This window comes from Chlorocebus sabaeus, chromosome X (assembly GCF_047675955.1).
Source record: "Chlorocebus sabaeus isolate Y175 chromosome X, mChlSab1.0.hap1, whole genome shotgun sequence".
Lineage (NCBI taxonomy): Eukaryota > Metazoa > Chordata > Mammalia > Primates > Cercopithecidae > Chlorocebus > Chlorocebus sabaeus.
The window spans coordinates 78,532,004-78,553,647 of NC_132933.1; the positions used below are offsets into that span (position 1 = coordinate 78,532,004).

General features: G+C 40.4%; 1 long non-coding RNA gene across 2 annotated transcripts in view; it reads left to right on the forward strand.

The window, feature by feature from the left end:
* The window catches only part of LOC103232200 (uncharacterized), a 42,802-nt gene extending 21,497 nt beyond the window's left edge, over positions 1 to 21,305 (forward strand). The window contains exons 5-7 of one of the 2 annotated variants that reach the window (XR_012091949.1): positions 41 to 11,105; positions 15,997 to 17,605; positions 17,740 to 21,305. This is a non-coding gene — a long non-coding RNA (uncharacterized lncRNA). Of the gene's footprint in view, positions 1 to 40; positions 11,106 to 15,996 lie in introns of both variants that reach the window. The other variant, XR_012091948.1, reaches the window with a different exon arrangement.
* The last annotated feature ends 339 nt before the right edge of the window (positions 21,306 to 21,644 follow it).

Here is a 21,644-nt window from a genome sequence, read left to right on the forward strand (position 1 = left end):
TCTCTCTCTCTCTCTCTCTCTTGTTTTTTTTTGGAAACAGGGTCTTGCTTTGTCACCCAGGCTGGAGTGCCATGGTGCAATCTTGGCTCACTGCAACCTCCGACTCCCGGCTCAAGCAATTCTCTCACCTCATCCTCCCAAGTAGCTAGGAATACAGGCATGCACCCCCATGCCCAGCTCATTTTTGTATTTTTTGTAGAGATGGGGTTTCACTATGTTGCCTAGGCTGGTCTCAAACTCCTGAGCTCAAAGCAATCTGCCTGCCTCAGCCTCCCAAAGTGCTGGGACTATAGGCATGAGCCACCATGCCTGGCCCATAATATAGTATTCTGACTTGACAACTTAGCTCAGTTTATTAGGAATGTCTTTATTTAATTAATTTGGTAAATTACTAGGAATGTAATAGTTTACATTACTGCTATGAACTCCTTTCCTGCTACATACTCACTTCCTCATTTCTATTCTTTATCCTATTGCTAATGGATAGTTTCTGCTTCTTTCTTTTCTTTCCTTTTTTTTTTTTTTTAAACTAATAGAGACAGGGTCTCACTATGTTGCCCAGGTTATTATTGAACTCCTGGCCTCAAGTGATCTTCCTGCCTTGACCTCCCAAGGTACTGGGATTACAGGCGTGAGCCACCATGCCTGGCCAGTTTTTGCTTCTTTATGGCTTCTGACTCCTGTGCCTATTCCTCACAAGTTGATCTTATTTAAATCTTTCATGCTTCTTACGTAGCTGTGGTATGTTCTTTTACCATGTATCCATTCACTTCAGCTGCTGAGTTTCTGTTCTTCTGTTTTTCCCAATTACAAATTTAATCTAATTTTCTCACCTCATCCTTGTTTGGGGAGGGCTTTCATGTCACAAGTCATAGGCTGTTGACCAGCTTGTAGACATATGCCCTTGAGTCTGAGCCTTACTTACCCTTGGTCTGATCAACTTTGGATTTGGAGGAGGGATAGTTGGTCACAAGAATGCTTTCTTAGCAGTCTTGTTTGCCTGGCTAAGAAGGTTTTTCTTTAGAAAGATTTTGGGTGTGGATAACACTATGACACATTCATTCTATCTGGTTTAGCTCTTTAAAGCTGCTTGATCGCAGTATCTACCAAGTCTCTTAAAGACTCACCTTCTCCTGGGTAAAAGTTCTAAAAGTTCCATGATATCACAAGCTGGTTTGTACAACATCTTCAAAACAAAGAGGATTCTCTTCAGGTTTGTAGCTAGTTTCCTAAACTACATTCTTTCTAGGGGGATGTTCTGCTTCTTACTATGGGTTAGGCACTTGTGATTGCTAGAAACAAATTCTCTGTTGAGCTCACTTAATGACAGGTTATTTGCAGGCCACCTGTGGGGAAATAATGGTGACTTGGATCACATGCAGTTTCACATACAGGTGATCTTTTGTATCTGTGGGTTCCACATCTGTGGATTCAGCCACCTGTGGATCAAAAATATTTGGCTAAAAAATATAGATGATTGTGTCTGTACTAAACATGTACAGACTTTTTTGGTCGTTATTCCCTAAACAATAGAGTATAACCACTATTTACATAGCATTTATATTGTATTAGGTATTATAAGTAATCTAGAGATGATTTAACATATATGAGAGGATATGTATAGGTTGTATGCATTTACTAGAATATTTTATATAAAATATTTGAATATCTGTGGGGGATTCTGGAACCAATTCCTCTGTGGATACCAAGGGACACCTGTTTAGGGGGACCTTAATATGATTATGCCTGTTAGGTATGTGAACTGGATTCAGAGAAGCTCCTCCTGGGTTCAAGTGATTCTCCTGCCTCAGCCTCTCAAGCAGCTGGGATTACAGGCACCTGCCATCATACCTGGCTAATTTTGTATTTTTAGTAGAGATGGGGTTTCTCCCTGCCTTGAACTCCTGACCTCAGGTGATCCGCCTGCCTCAGCCTCCCAAAGTACTGGGATTACAGGTGTGAGCCTGGCCTCTCTGCTTATCTTTTGTGTCTTATAATTTCTGCTTTTTAAATATTGGCTCGCCCATCCACTTTGTTTTTTCTCCATCTCTCTCTCTCTCTCTTTTTTTTTTTTTTTTTTTTTTGAGATGGAGTCTCGCTCTGTCACCCAGGCTGGAGTGCAGTGGTGAGATCTCAGTTCGCTGCAACCTCTGCCTCCAGGGTTCAAGTGGTTTTCCTGCCTCAGCCTCCTGAGTAGCTGGGATTACAGGCACCAGCCACCATGCCTGGCTAGTTTTTGTATTTTTAGTAGAGATGGGGTTTCACCAAATTGGCCAGCCTGGTCTCGAACTCCTGACATCAAGTGATCCTCCCACCTAGGCCTCCCAAAGTGCTGAGATGACAGACATGAGCCATCGTGCCCAGCCCTCCATTTCATATTTTTAGCCTATTTATAGGTTCTGCTTACTTATGGCTTCATCTTCCTCATAAGTTTGGCTTGCTTATGATCCTCTTGACCTCACCTCTGCATTGTGTTGCTTGTTGTATCCTTTCAGCTTCAGTTTCCTTTGTGAACTGTGATTACTTTTAATAGCTCAATTCCAATTCCTGAGAAGACAAATTTACTAGGCCTATTGTATCCCAGTTTAGATAGATATTTATATACCCACAGCAGCAGTTTGTGGATCTTCACTTTTGTTTTCTGCCATTAATATGATGATTACCCTGTTTTGCTGCTTTTACGTTGCTTGTTTCTTACAGCTTATAATGTATCCATTAACAACTGACTGTTGGACTTCTCTTTGTTTCAAGGACTGCAATTGCAAATGCCTGTAGGATCCAGATGCCATAAATGTATAAGATGGTTCTGGTGTTTTCTTCTTTTCTTGAAACACTGTCTTTTGTGTGTGAGGGGGGTGATCTTTTGTTCAATCATTTTTAATAGAGACATTAGGAGGGCAGTTTCTTTAAAATATAAACAAGGGTGCAAATGGAATGGTAAAGGGCAACTGACGCTTCTAGGAGGTTAGTAGGGAATGTTTGACATTGTGTGTAATTGGGACATACATATTTCCTCCAAAGGAGAAGACTTTAGTACTTGACTTCTGCTGATTGTTGCCCAGTGGAAATGTCTGCCTAAGATGACCAGCTGTCTACAAAAAGCCTGATTGGCTTCAGGTTTTTTTTTTTTTTTTTAATTTAGAGGTGATTTAAAGTATATGATAGGATGTGTATAGGTTGTATGCAATTACTAGAATATTTTCTGTAAAGGTCTTGAATATCTGTGGGGGATCCTGGAACCAATGGGGTTGGGGGGAAGCTTCAATTGTTTTAGAATATTTCAGGCCAACAGAATATGTTTATAAATGCTTGTATAACCTCATAGCTTCTGTTTCTTTATAGTTTTGGCTTATTTGTAATGTTTCCTTTTTCTCATGTGGTACAAAACATGGGTATGTACCATTACCTCTTTAACTCAGCCAATGGCTTGGCAGTTTCTCTTGGGCAGTGTTTAAAACTAGGCCACAGTTTTGAATGCAATTGTGGATATTAAAATGAAGTAGATTAGGAAAGAATAGATTTAGCTAGAAGACAGATAAGAAAATAAGAAAATATCAGCCTTCATCTGGCAAAGGGCATCATCAAGCATCACCAGGAGGTGCTCTGTATCCACAGGTTCCATATCTGTGGGTTCCACCACCACAGATAAAAAATATTTGGAAAAAAATACAACAATACAAAATAATGCAAATTTTTAAAAATGCAATATATTTATATGGTGTTTCCATTGTATTTGTTATAAGTAATCTAGAGATGGTTTAAAGAGACAGGAAGATATATGTAGGTTATATGTAAATATACCATTTTATATAAGGAATGTGTATATCCATGGATTTTAGAATCTGCAGGGATTCCTGGAACCACTCTTCCATGGATACCGAGGGATGACTGTATTGTTCTGTGAAATTTTTGTCCCAGCTACATATTTGTATGTATGTATGTCTTTGGTCTGGTGTAATTGTATAATATTTCTCACTATGGGTTAAATAACTTCATAAGACGTTGTGAGCAACCTGGTATCCTCTGGACTAGATCATTCCTGTAGATGGTTCCTTTTTGCACACATAGTATTTTGTTAAAATCAGGTGACTGTTTAAAAATTAAAAAGATTTTAGATAAAAATCTGGATTTTTACTTTCTCCTGAAATATCAGAAGATGGGGTCTAAATTCACACTGAGGACAAGCAGTGGTAGGCTCATTTTAAAGAAGGGCCTTCTGCTCTCTAGTTTACCACACAGTACACTAATTAGCCTGGTCTTACTTTTGTATATTACCTGAATAGCCACTTAGGGCATTTTGAACACATGGCTTGCATTGCTTTGTCTTTTTGAAATCTGCTGTGGCAGGCCCAAACCTTGCCTTTGATGGGCTTAAGTAAGGTCTGGTGTCCAGTACAAAGGCAAAGGCAGATGAGGATTATTAGTATTCCATTTTGCTCTATGGATATTCTCAGTGCTTTCTACTGGAAACTCACAACCAATTCTGAATATGCCACATATTATGTGATTTGCCCTTGCTGTCAAATTCTGTTCTTGCTGCCATTTAGAAACAATCAGGCCAGGTGTGGTGGCTCATGCCTGTAATCCCAGCACTTTGGGAGGCCAAGGTGGGTGGATCACTTGAGCTCTGGAGTTTGAGACCAGCCCAGGCCACATAGCAAGACTCTATCTCTACTAAAAAAAAAAAAATTGGCTGGGCATGGTAGTAGTTCATGCCTGTAATCCTAGCCCTTTGGGGGCCAAGGCGGGAGGATTATTTGAGCTCAGCAGTTCAAGACCAGCCTGGGCAACATAGCGAGACCCTGTCTCATTATAAAAAAAAATGAAAACAATCACAGGTGCAGTGGCTCCTACCTATAATCCCAGCACTTCAGGAGGTCAAGGTGGGTGGATCACTTGAGCCCAAGAGTTTGAGACCAGCCTGGGCAACATAGCAAGACCCCGCCTGTACTAAAAATTTAAAAAAGCATTAGCTGAGCATGGTGGCTGGTACCTGTCGTCCCAGGCTGAAGTAGGAGGATAGCTCGAGCCTGGGAGGTGGAGGTTGCAGTGAACCGTGATAGCACCACTGCACTGAAGCCCGAGGAACAGAGCGAGACTCTGTCTCAAAAAAAAAAAAAAAGAATCGTGTTTGGAGTTGGAGTTTGTTTGTAAGCAATAGAAACTTACTTAGGCTAAGTCAAGTAAGAGCAAGAGGTTGTGAAGCTATACATATGACAATTTGGCAATCTGGCATTTCACAAGAATCTAATTAGAGAATTTGGGTGGCCAATCCCCTCAGCATAATAAGGGAGTCAAGGAAGCTTTTAAGAACCTCATCAGTTTTCTGCCTTCCCTGAACAAGTGTCTCTTATTTGTAACTAAATTTGTCAGCTTAACAGTAAGCAGTAATTGATATTAGACTCAATTTTTCAACTAGATTTGTAATTTGGCACAGTAATGAAATCTTAAGCCAATGCACCTATTCTGGGCTTCTTGTTTGTTTTGAGTCAGAGTCTAGCTGCATGCAGCTGGAATGAAGTGGCACAATCTTGGCTCACTGAAACCTCCGCCTCCCAGGTTCAAGCGATTCTCTTGCCTCAGCCTCCTGAATAGCTGGGATTACAGGCACACACCACCACACCCAGCTAATTTTTGTATTTTTAGTAGAGATGGGGTTTCACCATGTTGGCCAGGCTGGTCTCAAACTCCTGAACTCAAGTGATCCGCCCGCCTCAGCCTCCCAAAGTGCTGGGATTATAGGCGTGAGCCACTGTTCCTTGCCACCTATTCTGTTTTGAACTTCATTTTCCTAAAAACATCCTGAATTACTGAACTTTTATATCACTTCATGTTAAAGTTTTCATTCTTATGTACCAAAGTACTAATTTGAATTTGTAATGAGTCTGATGGTATATTTCAATTTTTTGCTTTGAGGGACTGGCTGCTACATTGCAGAATATCTTCTTTTTTTTTTTTTTTTGAGATGGAGTCTCGCTCTGTCGCCCAGGATGGAGTGCAGTGGCCAGATCTCAGCTCACTGCAAGCTCCACCTCCCGGGTTCACGCCATTCTCCGGCCTCAGCCTCCCGAGTAGCTGGGACTACAGGCGCCCACCACCTCACCCGGCTAGTTTGTTGTATTTTTTAGTAGAGACGGGGTTTCACCGTGTTAGCCAGGATGGTCTCGATCTCCTGACCTCGTGATCCACCCGTCTCGGCCTCCCAAAGTGCTGGGATTACAGGCTTGAGCCACCGCGCCCGGCCCATTGCAGAATATCTTCTATCTCTGACTGCTTTCCACTAAGTATCAGTGGTGACCCCAATCCAATCATTATGACAACTGAACATGCTTATGCATCCCTCATACCTTTATTTTTTATTTTGGGAAACCTTTCAGCTTCAGTTTTTGCTGATGTTTATGTGATTCTTTGTTCAGCAATTCAAATTTCTGGGAGCCAGACAGTCTCCTTGGTTCAGATTACTGTTTTTTTGACTAGAGCTTCTCACTTCAGATTCTGTCATAAGATTATGGCTTACCCTATGGTTGTCCTTTGATTTGGTGCCATATGAAATAAAATATTATTTTCTATGGCTATGTATTAAGATTTTGTGCAATTCTGTTTTTCTTAGAAGGCTGAGGGTGTGTTGTCAGACACCATGACTGATGTGACAGGTGTATTTTATTATGTGGCCGCCAGGCAGACAGACATTTCTTAATAATTACATATTACTTAAATTTAATATTATTTACATAATTTTTTTATTTTTTTAAGACAGAGTCTTGCTTGTTGCCCAAGCTGGAGTGCAGTGGCACGATCTTGGCTCACTACAATTGGATTTAAGCGATTCTCCCGCCTCAGCCTCTCAAGTAGCTGGGATTACAGGCACCCGACATCATGCCTGGCTAGTTTTTGTATTTTTGTAGAGATGGGGGGGGTTTCACCATGTTGGCTAGGCTGGTCTTGAACTCCTGACCTCAGGTGATCCACCTGCCTTGTCTCCCAAAGTGCCGGGATTACAGGCGTGAGCCACCACACCTGGCTATTTACATATTTTTAATCTAGAGCCCCTTAACATATTACAGTTTTCATGTATGGAATCTCTAATGTATTCACCTCTGCCACTCTAGATAGTAACACAAATTGCTGTCTGGTTCTTGCGTCCCAGAATGATGGTATGGGGTAGCCTGAAGCATGAGCCAAATTAATAGAAACAGAAAGTAGTTGTCAGGGGGTACCAGGGTTGTTGCCAGGGGCTGGGGTAGGGGGAAGAGGGTCATTGTTTAATGGGAATAGAGTTTCAGTTTTGCAAGATGAGAAAAGTTCTGGAGATTGGTTGCACAAAAATGTGAATATACTTAATACTACTGAACTGTATACACTTAAAATGGATAAAATGGTAAGAAACATAGAGCAACAGTATTTCACTAAGTAGGCAGTTTACACTGAATATCCATGGGGACATCAGAATATCCTTGAGAATATTAAAATACAGCATCTTCAAAGAAAAGTAAGTTAAAGGACCATCTTTGATGCAGCCTCTCAGTTCTCTGTATCAGGGTCCAGCAAACTGGCCCAAGAGCCAAATCTGGCCAAACACTTATTTTTGTATAGTCTGAGCAAAGATTGTTGTTTATATTTTTTAATTATTGAAAAAATCAGAATTATAATACTTAATGACATCAAAATTATAAGAAATTCAAGTGTCAGTGGCCATAAATAAAGTTTTATTGGAACACAGTCACAATTATTTATTTATTTATTTATTTATTTTTGAGATGGTGTTTTGCTCTTGTTGCCCAGGCTGGAGTGCAATGGTGTGATCTTGGCTCACTGCAACCTCCGCCTCCCGGGTTCAAGTGATTCTCCTGCCTCAGCCTCCCTAGTAGCTGGGATTACAGGCATGCGCCACCACGTCTGGCTAATTTTGTATTTTTAGTAGAGACGGGGTTTCTCCATGTTGGTCAGGCAGGTCTTAAGCTCCTGATCTCAGGTGATCCGCCTGCCTGGACCTCCCAAAGTGTTGGAATTACAGGTGTGAGCCACTGCACCTGGCCTCACACTCATATGTGTTGTGTATAGCTGCTTTTATGCTACAGTAGCAGAGTGGAGTAATGGGGACAGGGACCATATGGCCTACAAATCCTAAAATATTTGCTGCTTGGCCATTAGTAAAACACTGAAAGTCAGACTATTACAAAAGTTGCCAGGTCCCTCACAGCATCATCTTTGATAGCTTTAAATGCCTAATTGGCAGCCTTGTCATGGACTAGTAGGGACTATTATCATTCTGTTCTCTTACATTTGGTGGGGAGTCTTACTTCCTTACTCCCTACTGTGACACTTTAACCACTTCCAGAAAACTCATTCTTGGTGAGCTTCAGTTGTGGCTGAAATCTCTTTAGCAATTTCTATAGGCTCTTGTATTGTTAAGAAACAGACATCTCTTGGGCCAGCCAAGCAATTGGGACCACCTAAGCAATTCGGACCACCCAAGGCGGTGCTTGGTCAGCCTCTAAGATGGACAGGGATCTCATAAGAAGTCAAGTAAGGAATTTGAGTAAAGACAATTAAAATTTAAAAAAAAATTTTAATTCGGTTTCCTGAGTTTGGAAATTCGTTCCAAGACACATCTGGGAATGTCAGCAGCAAGAGTTTGTGTCATCCATCCTAGTATACCACCTTTAACATTTCTTAATTCCTCGGTGTGTTTGTTCAGTGCCTTTCTCATTGTTGAGTCAACCTTTACTGTACCTCCTAGCTTAGTCTGCATTCTGCTTCCCCATAAATTTTCAACTATTCATAATTAAATGTTGCTTGTTGCCCGGGTGTATGAGATAGTGCTCAAAGGGATTTATTTCATGTTTTCCAACTTTCTTGCATTCCACAAATTCTATTTATTTTGCATTTCACAGACTTTATTCCTTAGTGTAAGAATTTCAGTGACTTAATTCTGCCCTGCTTGGGCAGTCACCTTTTGAGTCTTGTGATGATATATAATGGCACTGGGGAAGTGTCCCCTACACCTGGTACTTTCTGCTTTGGACTACAAGGCAGATCATATTTTAAAAATCATTGCTGTCTAGGACTGCTTCCCAGAACTATGTTCTCCAGAACTATGGGTGGAACAGTTTCCTTTAGATGGGAATGTGAGTGTGGCCACCACTTGATTCAGATGTGTTCATATTGCATTTCTATATCTTGGCCACTAAGCACATATGCCCTTCATCTTATATATACGTTTCTAAAGATGCTTCTGTTTATACTGTTCCAACTCTTACTGAAGCAGCAGTGTTAGAGAGAATGTCAGCCAGATGCTGTAGTCTGAAGTAATGTCATGAGACCATTTTAGAAATTTACCTGCCAATTTCACAAGCCCAGGAGGTGGAGGCAGAGGCAGGAGTATTGCTGAGCCCAGGAATTGAAGACTGCAATGAGCTATGATCGCATCACTGCACTCCAAGTTGGGTGACAGAGCAAGACCCTGTCTCAAAAAAAAAATAAATAAATAAAAGGACAGAGATACTTATAAACAATTCAGATACCACATAAAGAAATAAATATAATCAAGATAAGCTATAATCTTGTCACTCAACTAAAACTATGAAACTTTTGGTGTATAGACTTTTATTTTATTTTTATGAGACAGAGTCTCGGTTTGTCACCCAGGCTGGAGTGCAGTGGCGAGATCTTGGCTCACTACAAACCTTGCCTCTCAGGTGCAAGCTATTCTCATGTCTCAGCCTCCCAAGTAGCTGGGATTACAGGTTTGTGCTAGTACACCCAGCTAATTTTTGTATTTTTTAGTAAAGATGGAGTTTCTTCATGTTGGCCAGGCTGGTCTCAAATGCCTGGCCTCAAGTGATCTGCCTGCCCCGGGCTCCCAAAGTGCTAGGATTACAGGCATGAGCCACCACGTCTGGGCTTTGTATAGACTTTAAAATGCCAGACTTCTTTGATAGTATTGAGCATATATTTTATCTAATTGTGACACCTGTTTTGATTCTGTGCTTAATTAAGCAATTTTATGATTATAATTTGGCTATAGGAAAAGAATGTAGTCTTTATGTGGAAACAAGTATTCTGGTTACATTGATGGGTATATTGTAGTAAATTAATAAACTGGCATATTGAAGATTATTCACCTTCTTATTATATGTCAGCTGTGTTGAATGTCCTTATAATTTATCTTTGCGCAGTTGACTAATTGTTTCCTTACCAAATGTAATTTTAGTCATAGAAGGTGCAGTGAATACTCTCAGGACTCTGAAACATGGTTCGTACCCATGGAAAAGAGCCTAACAAAAATACTGATAGCATGGATATGTTCCAAAGTGGGCATGAGGAGGAAAATGCATTTGGAGGTATTAGAGAAGATAATATGATAATAATCAATTACTATAGTTTTGTTAGGAGAACCTCCTTCATTTTTTAACTGTACCTAGATAATTAACTTTGTCAGTTTATTTATTTTTTAATTTAATTTTTTGAGATAGGGTCTCTATCACTCAGGCTGGAGTGCAGTGGCATGATCATGACTCACTGTATCCTCAACTTCCCAGTCTCAAGTGATTCTCCCCCACCTCAGCCTTCTGAGTAGCTGGGACTACAGATGTGTACCGCCATGCCTGGCTAATTTTTTGGACTTTTTTTTTTTTTTTTTTTGTAGAGACGGGGTTTCTGCCAAGTAGCCCAGGCTGGTCTCAAACTCCTGGGCTCAAACAGTTCACCTGCCTGAGTCACCCAAAGTGCTGGGGTTAGAGGTCTGAGCCACTGTGCCCAGCCAAGTTTGTCATTTTAGAGATAGCAGCATATGCTTTATCTCGGTCCTGAGTCATGGTTGCTGGAGGTCAAGTCTATGCAGTTAGCTACAATGGGCCACTGAAAGATTCCGAACTTTGTAGTCATCCAAGTAGGGTGGATTGAATGTACTATTTGTAATTGAAAAGTATGAGTTCCTGTTTTTGTTGTTGTTGTTGTTGTTTTTGGTTTTAAGGAGTGGAGAGTTTAATAGGCAAGAAGGAAGGGAGAAGACAGAAGGAAGAAGCTCCCCCTGTACCGAGGCAGATGGAGTGGGGCTCCAAAGCCGAAAGTGGAGGTCCCTGCCTGCCAACAATACCAGCCAGGTATATATGCAGAGGCTGGAGGAGGCGGTGTTTGATTTGCATAGGGCTCAAGGGATTGGTTTGACTAGGCATTTCATTCACATGGCCTGTGAAAAAGCTCACCCCCCCACCCTAGCCTTTTAATATGCAAATGCAGGGCACCATGATAGTCTACACATGTGGGGATATGTGGGGGCGGCCATGTTGCCAGGAACCTGTGGGGAAAGGGTAAGAAGGCCCCGGGAATCTCCATGTTTGGGTGGGCACAGTTCCTAATGGCCTGCATTTGCATATCAAAAGTTGCTGGCCTGGCTCTGAGAGCCAGAGCTTTACAAGAAACTTTCCCAGAGATGCTTTAACAAATGAAAACTTACCAAGGACCCCTTTTCCTACAACATTCCCCCCTGTGGAGATGCCACCCTAACTGCTGTTAGGGGGTTTGGGGTGACGACTCTTTCTGGCTACTTCCTGCTGAAAAGGGGCATCGAATGGGGAACAGCAGCTAAGGCTCCTTCTTGGGTTGATCTAAGGATCCTCAGAAGAATGGCATTGTCCATGTGTGGTTCAGTTTACAGCACTGTTTGAAGTTTGATTGCTTCTAGGTGAGAATAAACAATTTGAGCTATAGTATTGAGTATACAGGGTCCAAATATCAATACAAGACATATAAGCAAGAGAGTGCTTAATAAAGGGATTAAGCAATTCCATAAAGAAGACTGGAATTTATTAAAGAGGGATTGTAGCCACTCGGGGCTGAAGCCGGCATTTTCCCTGAGCCTGTCAATAATTTTGATTTGATTTCTAAGTACCTGTAGATTTTCCTCTACTTTACTAGAGTTGTTAATCCAAAAGCAGCATGTTTCATTTAAAACTACATTACTAAACCTAATAAAAAGTCCTAGCAGACTCAGTGATAGTAAAACTTTCATGCTTCCTTTTTGTCAACTATTATCCCTGCTATAAGGATAATAATTAAGCAAAATACTACAGTAATGGAAACTCTGTCCAATATTTCAGTTAGAAGGTGCTACCACGTGTAATGCTATTGCAAATAGTAGAATGAGGACAGCAGTTCCCACAAATGTGGTGTGGTAGGTAATTTCCATCTAAAATTTTACTTGCCGAGATATGGAATTCCCCTTTGGGGGTCTATGAAGTTCCTTGTTTTATTTTCCCAGACAAAGAAACCTCCGGGTTATGGGCACTTACTCACTTTCATTACTTGGCAGAATTTGCAAGATAATTGCCCAGAACTAGCATATTGATTCACATTTTTACCTTACCCATCCCTTTTCTTTTTTTCCAAGCTGCAGAAGATCATCACTTGATTCACAGGAATAAGCAGGGTTAGTCTAAAATGTAGGCATAACGCTTAAAAACAATGAGAGTAGGATTTAATGACAAATGTATGGTAAACTTTGGAGCAAAATTCTTCTCTCCAGTCCTCATTTTTGGTAAAAACTATGAATAAACTTTAGTCTTATACTTGGCCTGATTATTTGCATAAAGTGCAGCAAGAATGGTTATTTTTACATAGGCCTTTTGGCTTGGCTTTGATGAAACTCTGTTCCACAAGGAATTTCAGATAAGACTTTTAAAGCCGAGCCCAGCCATGGGTTGTATCCTGTAATACCTGTGAGTTGGGTAATCCTCTCCTCTTGAGGTCCCAAGATAAACTCAGAGCTTCTATACCTGTTAGTAAGTGACATTCTTTACTGACCACAGGTTAGGAACACTGTGCAGGGACTGTGCAGAGAAGGTATGAGGCCAGTTCTCCCCAAGGGGCTTTTATTGGCTTTGCATGTCAAGCTTGATTCCTTAAAGGGAAACACACCCTTTCAGTCAAAGCCTTGGTAAAATAACCAGTTTTTCCAGTTGTATCCTGTTGACAAAGAAAAATGGATTCGTATCGCACTGATGCAAACAACTATATTGCCATAAGTTAAGAGTACTCACAGATAATTTCCAAATTCTAGAGGAACCAGGCAGAGAAAAGTAAACATGCTCCAAATTTTGTTCACAGGGGTATACCTTACTCAATTATTAAAGCCCATAAATAGTTTAAAATAACTTTCCTTGACTCTGAAAATCAAAACAAAGATTAGCAATATTCAAGCAACAGTCAAAAAGGTTGCTTTAACTTTCTGAGTGTAGTCCACTTAGTTAACTTTTGTTTTGCTTGATATTTGTCAACATGTCAATTCTTCATGAGTCCCATACATTCTTTATTTCAATGTTACAATCTTTAAAGCTATTAAAAACCTGCATTTGAGAACACCTGTTAAAGTCCTTAATATAGTTTGATTATAAACTGTCTTTTGAGAAGGAACAAAGCAAGACAATTGTCTGCGAATCACAAATTTCCAGGATAGTTATGGTTAAATATATGACTAAGAAAGAAGTTTATTTATCTTCATGGTTTACAGTAACTTTACCCTTAATTATGATTGATAGCATATACGTAGACATTAGAATTTTAGAAATCCCATACAATTTTGGAACGTATTAGTATTTATTCACCAAAATGTAACTTATAACAATATAACAATATAACTTTATAACAATAAAGAAGATTGGACATCATTTTGGCAATCTCGTGTGACTAAACATGTCAAATGATCTTGTTTACCTCTTTTCTGAATGTTTTAGGGGCCCTCTGAACCATCCAAAAAGCCAGGCATCAGTAAGGACAATTTCCAGATTGCCATAAATTATTTTGTAAAAACAATAATTCAAAAGGCAAAAACGTTTCATCAGCCTTTACTATGACATGAAAATTTTGTTCAAAGCAAAATTTTACCCTTGCATTAGTTTATTAATGTTAACTCCAATTCATTTCCACGAACCCTTATAGATAATCCCATCTAATCCTAACCAATTTGACCATGAGGTGAAATCTTTACAAACGTTTTGTAACCCTTTTGCTAAAGGGCAGATTAGTGTCTTAAGACCTCCTTGCTATGCTTTTATTTTAATGCTTAATTCATGAAAAGACCATATAGATGCTACGGGAGAAGATGGTGTAGTGCTTCTACCATGCATTTCATTGCAAGGCAACCCAAAGCCAATTGGCTTATTTGTAATCAGCCCATCCCTGATGGGAGTCTCATCTCCCAGTGGCGGATGGGGATGTTTCCATATTTTTCAGGTGGCCAAGAGCATGCTTCTCTGTTTTTTTTGTTTTTTTTTGTTTTTTTTTTTTACAAACATTTAATTTAATATACAAAGTAGATAGAGATAGAGATAGATAATGTGTAATGCACTTGCAGATGCTGATAGACATACAGATTCCAGTGTAGATATATAGACAATAGCATAGATACATAAAGGCCTAACTATTAGAGCCAGACGCTACTTGGACTCCCTAAATTTAATCCCAGCTCCACTCCAGCTGTTTGACCTTGAGCAATTGATTTAGCAGCCCTGGTCCTCAGTCGACTCATCTAAAAACACCTCCCTTACAGGGATACAGTGAGGATTCAATGAAATAATACATGTAAAGCATATATAGTTCCTGATAAAGAATAGGCTTCCAATAAGTTAGACATTATTGTTATTATTATATACATATAATAATGTAAAAGAGTATGTTATTCTTATTGCTGTTAGCTTCTCTGTTTTATAACTACTATTAGCCATCCCTTACTGTGTATTTTCTACCTAGTTATTACACACCAAAGCGCTCTCATAATGCAAAGTAATTTCTGATAACCCCCAAAACTCAAAACCGTCAGATAACACAGTGCAAAACAGAATAAAGCCTTTGATTTTGAGAGGGATCTATCTCCTTTTAATTCCTGGGGTTTCATGAGGAAAACAGGTTTTTTCCTAAAAAGGGGTTTGTGGTGCCTCCTCTGTTTTTTCCCCAGGAGTCCCATACTACCAGAAGTTATTTTAGGACTTTATATGCATGCATTAAGAGTGGTGAGACAAAAAATGGAGAAAAATAATTCAATCAACTGAGAAGAAAAGAGCCCTTTTCCAGAAAAGCAAGATTCAAGAAGAGAAAAGCATAAAGGCCTTTAAATATACCTATAACTTGAACATTTACTTTTAATTAAGCTGAGCACTCTTTAGGAAAATCCTTTTAAATCCCTTATTACTTGACTTTAACCACACCAAGCAGTTAAGATTTTCGGCTTTTGAACGTTACCAAAAGTACCCTTACAGGTGAAACCAACGAGCTTTAATTAGGTTATGATTTAATTACGAGTGTACAAGGTATTTTTAAAGGAGTGATAGCTTTTGAAACTGTCATTGCAAAACTGTCACTGAGACAGTGAAAGAGATCCCACCCAAACAACTTCATTTTGTTTCCAGGCCTCAAGTTGTCCTTGCCCATCTCTGGGCATAGGCTAAACCAACTTTGGGAGGAGCCTGGTTTACAGTCTATAGTCTAACACAAAGACAATAACAGTGGCTTCCCAAGATATATTTCCCTCTTGCCTGGGGACCAGACCAAGAAACTAGCCACAGGAGCCATGCAGCTGGAGGCCACAAGATTTTGACCCTCCCTAAACTGCTCTCAAGATCAGTGCTTAAGATATTTTGTAAACCCTGCCCTTGATGAATCAGCTGGCACCACCCAGATTGACAAACTGGCTTATCTTATTTAGCACAAAAAGACAGCCACCATTGTAAAATGGCAGAGACTAAAACAAAGTATTGCCATGCGGTTACAGATGACGTTCCCAAAGACATGAAACAAGATGGAGGCCTGTAGCTGACTTTGCCACCGACCGCTTTGCTGGGCTGGCTTGAACAGCAGGCTTATGGGGTCCTGGGCCTGCAACCTAACCTAAGATTCCCTTTCTTCGACAGAAGGATACAGAAAGGCATGCAAAGCACACAAGATTGTCTGCAGCTTAAGACCAACCTTACAAATCCTTTTTCATTAATTATACATTTACAGAGAACGTCAACAGTGATCCTTATTATCCCTTTTACCAGTTGGCACAAGGAGAGAGAAGCCAAAAGCCCAACTGGTAAGAAATGTTTACCCTTTTGCCGGCATATCAGGCTTCTGGGTTCCCTTTCCCCTAGCTCAGGTCTATGCCAAGCATTTTAAGATTTGGCAAATTAACTTTTCCTAGGTTGGAAGAACATTATAAAAGAGATAGAAGCCATTTTAAACCACAAAAGAAGGAAAAACACCATAGAAAGGAGTTTCAATTAGGGTTGTCAAGAGGTAATACCTCTCTTCCTATTGGGAATGGTTTTTCCCCTATTTCTTTGCCTTCCCTATTTTTCTCTTTTCCCTTCTGGACCACTATAGGAGACATATTGCTCATCTCCAAAATTTTCTTCTGCTTGCAGAGTTGCCTGTTTTAGCTGCAGTGAGGGTTTGACTTAGCAGCAACATAACATCCCTCCATATGAGGTCAAATATGTGAGTTAAATTTTGGAAAGCTTCTGTATGCCTATCAGGGTCATCAGAAAATCAGCCTCAGTTTCCCTTTACTTGCCTAAGGTCACTGAAGGGGCCCCAAATAAGAGGGACCATCAGAATGATTTCCTTGAAAGTTACTTTTTTAATTTTGGGGAACTAGTTTTCCTGGGCCTGCCCGATATAGTTGCTAAAAGAGCTGGGTTGACCTTGCAACATTTGCAAAGGTCTAGCAAAAAGACCATACCCTTGTGCAAAAGAAAATAAGCCACTTTTTCTTCAAAGTTGCAAGGTCGAAGGAGTCCCAGTGCTTCAACATACGCTCCAGGGGAGTGTTACCCATCTAGAAAGAGAAGTGAGAATAAATATCCTTTTAGTCTGCTTCCTTTCATAATGTGATCCAGGTTGGAGATGAAAACAATAGAGGGCGTCCCCCCAACTATTTTCTCTCCGGGGCTCTTGGATTCCCGGCACCCGCTTAAATGTGCCGCCCATGACTGCAATGTGCCCCTCCAAGCCATGGCACCAGAGGAACTGAGTTCCTTACTCACGCTGTCCCCAATCAATCAGTTCTCTGCCTTTTATTTCCCTTTGACGTCCTAGACTTGCATGGCCTGTGTGCCTTCCAAAAAACGGATTTCAAGAAAAACCATGTAATTGGGCAAGGCCCCTTTAAGGGGTGGGGTGGGGGGAGTGCAAGATTGAACTGTGTATTCTGCTATTATAGCCCATGCTAAAGCATTTACTCGTAGAATAATGGTTCTGGTTAACTTCCGGACTGAAAAATCCCCTTACTAATTAAGTACTGTCTTAATAGGAGACAAAATCAATGCCTTAAAGGAACATAGGAGCCAAATGGCCGTTTTCCTGCCAGTGGGACAAGATCGAGACTAAAATTGGGCTACGGAAGACATCTTACTCCTAACTGTTAAAAGCAGAAACTTCCCGTTCCCAGAAGAGGCCTAGAACCTGATTTCTACTAGGTGGCTTAGAAATACCATGTGCTTGCCAGAGAAAACAGAGAGAGAGAAGCATTTATTGAGTTACTGCCTGCCGTGATTCACGATTGTTTCTAACAGACCTGTTTTCCCTGAACTGTAAAGATTCCTGCACATTAGACACACACAGAGAGAGGGTAAGAGACTACTAATAGAAAGTTTGGTGACAAGGTAGCTGGAAGAGAGCCTTGAGATTAAAGGACAGATTTGAAGTTGAAATCCGCTCCATACTCAACATGTCTGATGATTGAATTTTCCTTTTCCGGCCCAGGCACCAAAATGATACGGCTCTGATGAGTGGAGGAACACCAGGGTTCTTATTCCTGAGACCGGTTTAGATAAAACAACACGGACACGTGTGGAGTGGTTTTAAGGAGTGGAGAGTTTAACAGGCAAGGAGGAAGAGAAAAGACAGAAGGAAGAAGATCCCCCTACAGAGACAGAGGGAGGGGGGCACCAAAGCCAAAAGAGGAGGTTCCCCCAAGTTCCTATTTTTATTAGCCTGGAACTTGATAGTAATGACATTAACTGAAAGTAGGACATAAACTATATATTTTAGTTTAATATGTAAAAGGATCTTCTGCATCACTAAAGAAGAAAAGTGTCTTGCTGGGAATGAGATTAGGAAACAAGTTTGGGAAATACCATTCTTCGTTTTTTTTTGGAGAAAGGTACCCTGTCCAAAAAAAAAAAAAAAGTCTTGCTTTGCTAGGTAAATGCATCATTTTGCCTAAAAACCAGTGTAACATTTTATTCTAAGTCAGAAGTAATTACTGAGCTGTGGTTTTGTGTTCTGTATGTGTAATCTCATTTATTGACAGTTCTAACCTAGTAATGAAAGTGCAACAGGAGAATTATAACCAGAAACATCTAACTGTTAATTATACATACATGTACTATTTAACTGTAATTGTGAAAATGCATTTTAAAAGTTGGAAAAAAAAGAAAGGTTGCCTCTATGGTTTGGCAACTTAATGCCGAAAAATAGACAGTGTCTTGCGGGTCATAGATCATGGGACTCAACATAAAGTCATACAGCTAAGACATGTTACAGCAACATAATAAGCATATATAGCCTTTCTAGGGTTAGCATAAGGGAAAAAGACAAAGTGGAGTCTGGAGGAACCAGTGTGCAGGCCTCCTTATGCTATCTCCCTCCCATGAGTGGTCATACAGAGCGCATTCTTTTAGCAATAAAAATTTGGCAAGACGTGTGCCATGTTTCTGCTCGAGAAGCCCATTAGGGACTTGGCACCCAAAGTTTCTATTGTAGGTTGGTCCTGTAGGCACTTTCTGCTTTGCATGTACCAAAATTCCAGATTCCCGGAAGGAAAGCAGGTATTCAACATGACCCGCTTTTATTTGCACAATCTAGTAAAAGGCCAACCTTGGCAGCAGGTCTTCCTAAGGATACTAGTCTCAGTCTGTGCACATAAGCTGAATGTGTAAAATAGTTAAATCCTGGACCCTTCTGTAACTGATCACATGCAAACTGCTTAAGGGCAGAAGTGGGCCAGTTTAATGAGAGAGAGTTTAAATACATGATACCTGTTGTGTTTGGGGGCATGCTAAAAAATATTGGGAGTCCTTTAGGTTACATTAAAGACAATAACCTAAGCTTACAGGATTTTAAGCAAAATCTTTGATATATTGGCTTTTTTTGTTTGCTTCCTTTTGCTCTCATACTGTGCATATAGTTACCTGAAAGAATTGTGTTAATTTAAAAATTTAGGTGTCATTCCTTCCCCACAGTTTACTTGGAAATTGGCGTTCAAATATTTGGAAGGAGCCATTCTTTTTTTTTTTTTTTCTGGCTCTCTCGCCCAGGCTGGAGTACAGTGGCACGATCTCGGCTCACTGCAAGCTCTGCCTCCTGGGTTCACGCCATTCTCCTGCCTCAGCCTCCCGAGTACCTGGGATTACAGGCATGTGCCACCACGCCCAGCTAATTTTTTTTGTATTTTTAGTAGGGATTTCACCGTGTTAGCCAGGATGGTCTCTATCTCCTGACCTTGTGATCCGCCTGCTTCGACTTCTGGAAGTGCTGGGATTATAGGGGTGAGCCACCGCGCCCGGCCCAGAACCATTCTTTAAGAAAGAAGTACAAGGGAATATTAGATTTTTATTGTGTGGTTTCACATCAGTGTAATTAGAATATAGGAAGTTTGTTTAAAATAATAGGCCTCTTCACTTGACGAGAATGAAAAACACAGATTGGCCTTGGTATCTGGGCATAATTTGATATAGATAATAGTATTTTCCTCCATATTGAAAATTGAGGTAAGTTTTGTAACCTCTTTGATGAATTTTCCTAGTAGAGTTAAAAATGTTGAAGTATAGCTACTAAAATGTTCATGTTGGTTATCCTTTTTTTTTTCCTTAATGAAAATGTACTACTTTGGTGGAAAACAGTTAATAATTTTGTTAGTTGGTAGGTGAATAATGAGTGATAGATACTGTTCTGACACCAATTGTCTGACACCAACTGGGTATCCTGCAATTCATTTCAATTCTGACACTAACTACCCGGAGTTAACACTAACTACCAGTCACACAAAGTGTTCACCCACCAGGAAGCTCCTTGAGCTTTGAGTGTCCAGAGTTTTATTGGCCACATTATTAACTTCCTTCTCCAGCTCCTCTTTACTCTCTGAACATCTGGGGGTGTGGCTAAAAGTTCCAACCCTCTAATCGTATGCTTGGTCTGTCTGGCATGGCCAGCCCGTCCTTTGAAACTATGTGAGGGCCTACCTTGAGTCGTCCCCAAGTATAAACTCAGGTATAGTCCATAGGGGCTCCTTATGAATAACAAAGATACTTCCATTAATCAGGAAATCCCAAGCCTCTCTGAAGCTCTGTACCAGGAACAGGAGACAAAGACTAGATTTATTCTTCATTAGATGACAGATGCATTTTTATATTTTGCCTCTGGTTTTAGTAAAGTTTTTTTTGTGAAGAACACAAATGCCAGATCAAATAAGGGGGCTGTAATAAGCAAGACTGCAAGGGATTGTGAGCAGTAAGGGAGACAGGGATTTTACTGGAAACCCACTAAAGGACCCGGCATGTAGCTATGCCTCTCAGTAAGGGGAACTAGAAAGCTATTAGGAAATCAAGGCATCTGGAGAAACTATGTGTGTGTACGTGTGTGCGTTCATGTTTGCTCTGCATTTTTGCTTTGTCATCATCTTGCCTCAGGTTGTTTTGCTCTCTTGTTTGACTTTCTATGCCCTTCTCTACCCTAGGGCTTCTACTTACTCAGTTTCTGCTTTCACATGAATCCTTAGGTCTTAAGTTCTAGTTTATATGTGGCTATGCATATTGAAAACTTGGGTTATTTTTTTGGAGGCAGGGTTGTACAAGCTGTTGCACAGGCTGTATTGCGGTGGTGTGATCATAGCTCACTGCAACCTTGAACTCCCGGGTTCAAGTGATCCTCCTGCCTCAGCCTCCCACCACCCCCTGCTAATTTTTGTTGTTGTTGTTAGAGAATGGGGTCTGGCTATGTTGCCCAGGTTGGTCTTGATCTAAGGGCCTCAAGTGATCCTCCCACCTCAGCCTCCTAAAGCACTGTAAATACAGGCATGAGCTTGAGTTCTTATTAACTGTCAGCCTGACTGGCTGTTTCCTAGCTAGGCTAGTCAGCTGGGCTGAGTAGTCAAGGGAGGATAGGCTTATTACTATGGAAAGCACTTCCAAAACATTAAAATGTTTCTCTTTAAAGAGTGCTTATCAGTGCTCAAACCTGAACCGGAAAAAGAAAAAAAAAGGAAAAGAGTGCTTAAAATATTAAGGATATTAAGCATGTCAATCCTTTTCTTATTCCTAATACCAAAAGAAGAATTCCGAAAATAAAAGATTGATAAGTATCATGACATAAAATTTAATTGAGTTTAACATGTTTGTGTTATTTGTAATATTGTAAAGTAAATAAATTTGACTTTTGATTTTGTAAGCTCAGCTGAGAGAAAGGACAAGACAGCAAGACCCAAGTTCAGGCAAGCTTTTATTAAACCTACTGGCTGCTTTATCACAGACACAGGAGGCAGCAGCAGCTAGCTTACGGAATGAAGGGTTTATACTGGGGAGGGAGTTTGAGGGAGTTCTTTGGTATGGCTGCATCCTGGGGTTGTTTGCTGGTTAATTCTGCCACATTATGGTACCGGAGGTTGTAGG